Consider the following 6,163-nt stretch of genomic DNA (forward strand, 5'->3'; position numbering starts at 1 on the left):
GATCAAATGTTTGTTACACCTTTGGATAGACCCTACTCGATCCATGTAATTATACCTTCGGATCGACCTTGCTCGATCCACGGATTTGCATCTTCAGATCGACCCTACTCGATCAAATGTTAATTACACATTCGGATCGACCATGCTTGATCCACGGATTTACATCTTCAGATCGACCCTGCTCGATCCACGGATTTACACCTTCAGATCGACCCTACTCGATCCAAGGATTTACACCTTCAGATCGACCCTGCTCGATCCATGGATTTGCATCTTCAGATTGACCCTACTCGATCAAATGTTAATTACACCTTCGGATTGACCCTACTCGATCCACGGATTTACATCTTCATATCGACCCTGTTCGATCAAATGTTTGTTACACCTTCGGATCGACCCTACTCGATTCACAGATTTACACCTTCGGATCGACCCTACTCGATCCACGAATTTACACATTCGGATCGACTCTGCTCAATTCACGAATTTTTTATACCTTTGGGTCGACCCTGCTCGACCCACGGATTTACACATTTGGATCGACCCTGCTCAATCCACGAATTTACACCTTCGGATTGACCCTGTCCGATCCACGAATTTACATCTTCGGATTGGCCCTGCCCGATCCACATACTTACACCTTCGAATTGATCCTGCTCGATCCACAGTTTCACCTTTGAATCGGCCTTGCCCGATTCGTGGATCCACACCTTCGATCGGCCCTGCCCGGTTCATAAAGCTATACATTCAGTCGGCCAGACCAAGTGAAGGGTTCTTCCACCTTAAAATCGATAAGTCATCGACCCGACCCGACCCGACCCGACCCGACCCAACAGAGAGTTCACACGACTCAGCCACTAGGCTGCACCGAAATCATAACACAAGCATACGGCTTAACCCCTAGCACATCTACGAACAAGGAAGCAATCAACAAATCATTCACAATAAGGAAAAGCATCAAAAACAAAATCACAAGTACCATATAGAAGAAGCCTCAAGCGGCTAAGTTCAGAATACAATGAAAGGCACACACGCCAGGAAAGGGCATTGCAGGCCCCGAGATACATGAGCAAAAGAAAAATAAAACTAAGTGTCATCAGTGCGAGTCATCTCTCCTATCTCTGACTCGGTCACCCTATCGCCAACACTCACCCAGCCTTTTACCCCCCTGTCAACCCATTCATACGAACGTGGTGCCTTGATCTGGATCGAATCTGGAATGTGATACATTGTCCAGAGCCGCCAGACGTCATTTTCTTTAAGCACGGGCGGATAATCCCTGCTTAGAATCCCACTTTCCTGTTGACTCGGCTTGTCCTCAAAGTCACTGCTAAATGAAGACGGACTACCAGCTCCTTCAGAGCCTTCCCCACTTCACCCATGCTTGTCCGAGCCACTCGGGCTGGCAACACTCGTCCCTAGGGCAGCTACACTAACTCCAGTTGGTACACCCATCGGAACACCCCATTTGGGCATCATCACCATGGTTGGGGCACTCTCGTACTCATTCACGACATCTGCCCTAGCTCTACTAGAACCACTCTACCCGACCGACCGACCGACCGACCCAACTCCACCATCCTCACTCCTCAGAAACTAAGTATTGGATCTCCACTCTACCCAATCGACCGACCGACCGACCGACTCGACTCCACCATCCTCACTCCCTAGGAACCAAATATTGGATCTCCACTCCACCCAACCAACTGACCGACTTGACTCCATCATCCTCACTCCCCAGAAACCAAGTATTGGATCTCCACTCTGCCTAACCGACCGACCGACCGACTCAACTCCATCATCCTTACTCCCCAAGAACCAAGTATTGGATCTCCACTTTACCCAACCGACTGATCGACTCAACTCTACCATCCTCACTCCTCAAGAACCAAGTATTGGATCACCACTCTCTCTATACCATAGACCGACCGACCGACCCGGTCTTTTCAAACTTTGACTATCACCACTCACCCCACGCCACCCCACCCCACGCCACCGATCAACACACAAACTTAACTTGTCTAAAGATTCAATCGCCCTTCCTACCTGACCGAGCCAACACATTGCAACACGCCAGCTCCCGCAACGAAGCCGACACTCCCATGCTTCACGACCAGGAGATTCTCCCAATCGAGGCGACCGGCTAGAAGTAGTCTAACACATGTTCACCCTCGAGGCGATCAATCCAAGAGCCCTCGCCCATTCAGTCTTCCATAGCGGACGATTAGGCAACCATGGGTCAAATGTTTGCGCATTTTATTTGGCCCTTTGGTATCCAGTAAAGAGCGCTGTGGATTCACAAGCGCAAGTCTTACAGTCCAACAAGTCCGTCGAGCCGATTCCATCCCCCTCAATCACTCGAGTACCCCAACCGAATGAACCTTCAATATAACATCGTCTCCAACTCATTCGACCCGGTATGTCGAGTGGATACCCCAGTCATGGGATTTTAGTTCACTTCTTCAATCGGCAGGATACACCGAACGAGCATGTGAGCCCCAAAAGTCTTGTTATCTCAGTCCCTTCGACCCTTCACACTGATCGGGCACACCCTCTTGGGGTGATTGCACATTACGATCAACTTTGATACTGAGCGACCCTTGACTATGAATCAACTACATCAAACTGGCCAGCTACGCCGACAATCGATTGTCCAGGAAGGGAGACCGAGCGCGCCTCGATCGCTTCCTACTCTCTAACTTAAGAAAAACTTAACTCAGAGAGTGGGGGGCAAACTGTTAGGGCCAAAAATCGTCCTTGATCCAAATAAGAGAACGAGACTGAATGAGGAAGAGACCAGGCCCAATCCTGATGTGGCCCCATCCGAATTAGACCCATTTTATACGAGATACAGTCGGCCCAAACCATCCGGGCACAAGCCTCCCAATCCTAGTTCACTTCCTGGACCTATGAGCGAGTTCAGAGCCCACGGCACCCACAGATCACCTTCCTATTCGGGATCAATCTCCTATTCGATGTTACTTTCCTGTTCGGATCACTTTCCAACTCGAACACTAAGACAGCTCACCACCGCCCTAATTCTTCTAGGGTTCGCATCAGAGTCACACTAGAACTCCTACTCCCACTAGGATTGGAAGATCAGACAGTCACTATATAAGTAGAGGTCAGCCCTCTCACAAGACACATTACATTACACCTTCAGACCCGAAGCTCTTACTTGAGAGCTTCATATCACTGCCGTAGTCACAATCCCCGACTAGACTTCCGGTAACTTCTTTACTCCCTGGCCCTCACTATATCAGCCTCGTTTAACCTTATTGACTTGAGTGTCGGAGTGCCTATGGCAAACACTACCCCGGTGTTTTCCGTTTGCTTCACGCATTTGTTTCTATACGTGTGCAGGTACAGCGGATCGCTAGTGGCCTCAACCTCACGAGATCAAACCCCCCATTTCGTACAAGTAGATTTTTACGTCTACACACTTCTAATAGACAACACAAATAGAAACAACAAAACAATCACTGATATAAAACAAAAGTTAAAAACATAAAATCTAACAGTAGAAAAAAAAAAAAAAACTAAACAACACTATTCTCCTTCACCGTCCTTCCGGTAGTAGCTGCCACTCCCCACCCACCCAAGAACAGATTAAAAAATTCAAATAAACCCTAAAAGTCCATCATCGACAACCACAATCGGAAAATAATTACAATTAGTTCATTTTTTTTTTTCTCAGAAAAAAGGGGAAAAAGAGAATGAAAGCAGTGGCGAGAAGTTTGTGCGTTGGGATTCTCAAGGAAGCCCAGATGGAAGCGAATTTTATGGCTTTTTTGTTATGTGGACGAGAGAGTGAAGAAGGCGAGCGGCGTAAGAAGAGGAGAGGCGGAAGGAGAAGTGAAGAAGACTGGGATTTAACATTATTTTTCAGTCTTGTTAAGGGTAAATTAGAAAGATTTTGTACCAAAAAACAAAATTTGGCAACGTTTGTTAGTTTCACTGTTTCAGGGACCATTTTGCTACTGAAAAATTGATGTGTCCTGAATTTATTAGCGGTATAACCTAAACGTATGGTATCTACCTCTGATAATACGTCACAACTTTACATATAATTCTGTCAAAGAATATAATATAATTTAAAAAAAATGTTAAAAAACCCCAGTGTTTTAAAAACCAACCCGGGTGAAACCCGACAAAATGGCTGGGTCTCATGTTAATCGGTTTAACCAGTTTGACTAGAAGATCAAACTGGTGTCTAAAGGTTTGAAAAATACTCTTCAAAATTCTATAAATCTCTATAAGTTTGAAATCTTATAAAAACATCTCAAACACCACCGTTGGCGTTAGCAAATAGAGTATGTTTTCGACGACGAAAACACTCCACTCAGCCTCTTGACCAAAACTCATCTCACCCCTCCCACGTTCGCCTTCCCAATAGCAAGCAATAGCAAGCTTTCTTCGATGACATAATTTGACTATTTTCAGTCGATTCATTCATCGGAAATCACCTCCGTTGTTACCATTCCACTCATCGGCCATTCCTCTTCAAAACCTCCGACATTTCAGCCTTCAATTGTTCACAGATCAATGCCCTAATTTTTAGGGTTTTCAATTAATAGGAAATTTTGTAACCTAACCCGATGAAGGCCCTGGATCCCGATTGAATGGTGACTCGGTTAGATTTTGAAACATTGAAACCTTCCTCATGTTTACATATATAAGTTTTTTTTTTTTGTTTTTTTTTTTTTTAGATTTAAAAATATATTAGTAATTTATGAAAATCATTGAGACACATTTGACTTAACTATCTTTTGTCGAACTATAATAAAATTAAGTCTTTTGATTGTTGGTATTAGTGTTTAGATCCTTCTATAGAATTGCATATAATTTTGTTTAATATATTTTTACCTTATACCGTGTAACGCCCACATGGAGGTACGTAATTTAATTTATGCTCTTATACCTTTAGTTGATTTTTGCTAAAGTTATTTTGAAAAAATGTGAAGAAAATGCCTTAAACTTGCATTAAGGGTAAAATGGTCTTTTCACTCAAAACTAGTTGAAATTGTAGAGAGTGAAAAGAGATAGAATTTCATGGAGAATGCAATAAAAATGAGGGCATTATAATAATTGACTAAGGGACATAGATGTAATTTTAGAGAAAGTGCAAGGGCAAAATGGGAACACATGCTTATATTAATTGATATAATGCTTTATTTGAAGAAACCTAACCCATATTCAGCCCTTGTTCACGCCACTTTACCCTATTTTTCTCTCAATTTTCTTCACTAAACTTCAAAGGAAAATCATAGGATTTGGTCTAGATTTTTGGAGATTTTCAATCTTCAAGCATCCTAAGGTAAAATTCTAGCAAAATGAGTATGATTAAACTTTAAAGTTTTAAATTCTTATGGTTTTTATATGATTTAGGTCTAAGAGGAAGAGATTTAGATCAAAAGGGAAGTAATTTCACATATTCAAGGTAAGTAAACCTACTTTGAACCTTAATTTGAGCAAAACATGTGTTGAATGAATTTTTGCATGTTTGTATGTGATGGTATAAGAGAATTATGGGTTGTTTTTTATGTTTATTGATGTATTAATTCTAGCCATGAGAAGTAATGTGTGGTTATGTGATGATTTGGTGAAGTTGTGGAAGATTTTGTGTTGAAATTTTTGAAGTGTAGAGAATTGTTGAAATGGACAGGTTTGATGCTATAATTAGTGAATTTTTGGCTCACAATTTGGTTGAATTAGAGAGTTGTGGAAGTGTAGCCAACAAGGGAGTTGCATGTGCATATGAAGTGTTTGATGAAAATCCAAAGAGAAATTGCATGCATGAGTTGGCTAAACCCTATTGAGGAAAGGGTTAGAGAAAGGCAAGATTTGAAGTTTGTATGTATTTTATTGATATTTTAACCTGTTCTCACAGGGGATAATGGTTAGGAAAGGTTAGGGAGTAAGTGGAGGTAAATAGGTATGGAAAAGCCTTAAAGTATGCATGTTATCAAGGTTGTCCTGTCAAATCCGTGACCTTTTGAGTGATTTTTAGGCATTTTACTTGTCGAACTGGGTTGAGTCATAAACATAAAAGTTGTAGCCCTTTCTCTAAGCTTTAAAATGAGACTAAGATCATAGAAATCCGATGTGTATAACTCGAGATATGCCTTCTTGAATATGATGTGTGCAGAATGACTCTCTCAAG

This window comes from Pistacia vera, unplaced genomic scaffold (genome assembly GCF_008641045.1).
Source record: "Pistacia vera cultivar Batoury unplaced genomic scaffold, PisVer_v2 Contig255, whole genome shotgun sequence".
In the NCBI taxonomy this organism is placed as follows: domain Eukaryota; kingdom Viridiplantae; phylum Streptophyta; class Magnoliopsida; order Sapindales; family Anacardiaceae; genus Pistacia; species Pistacia vera.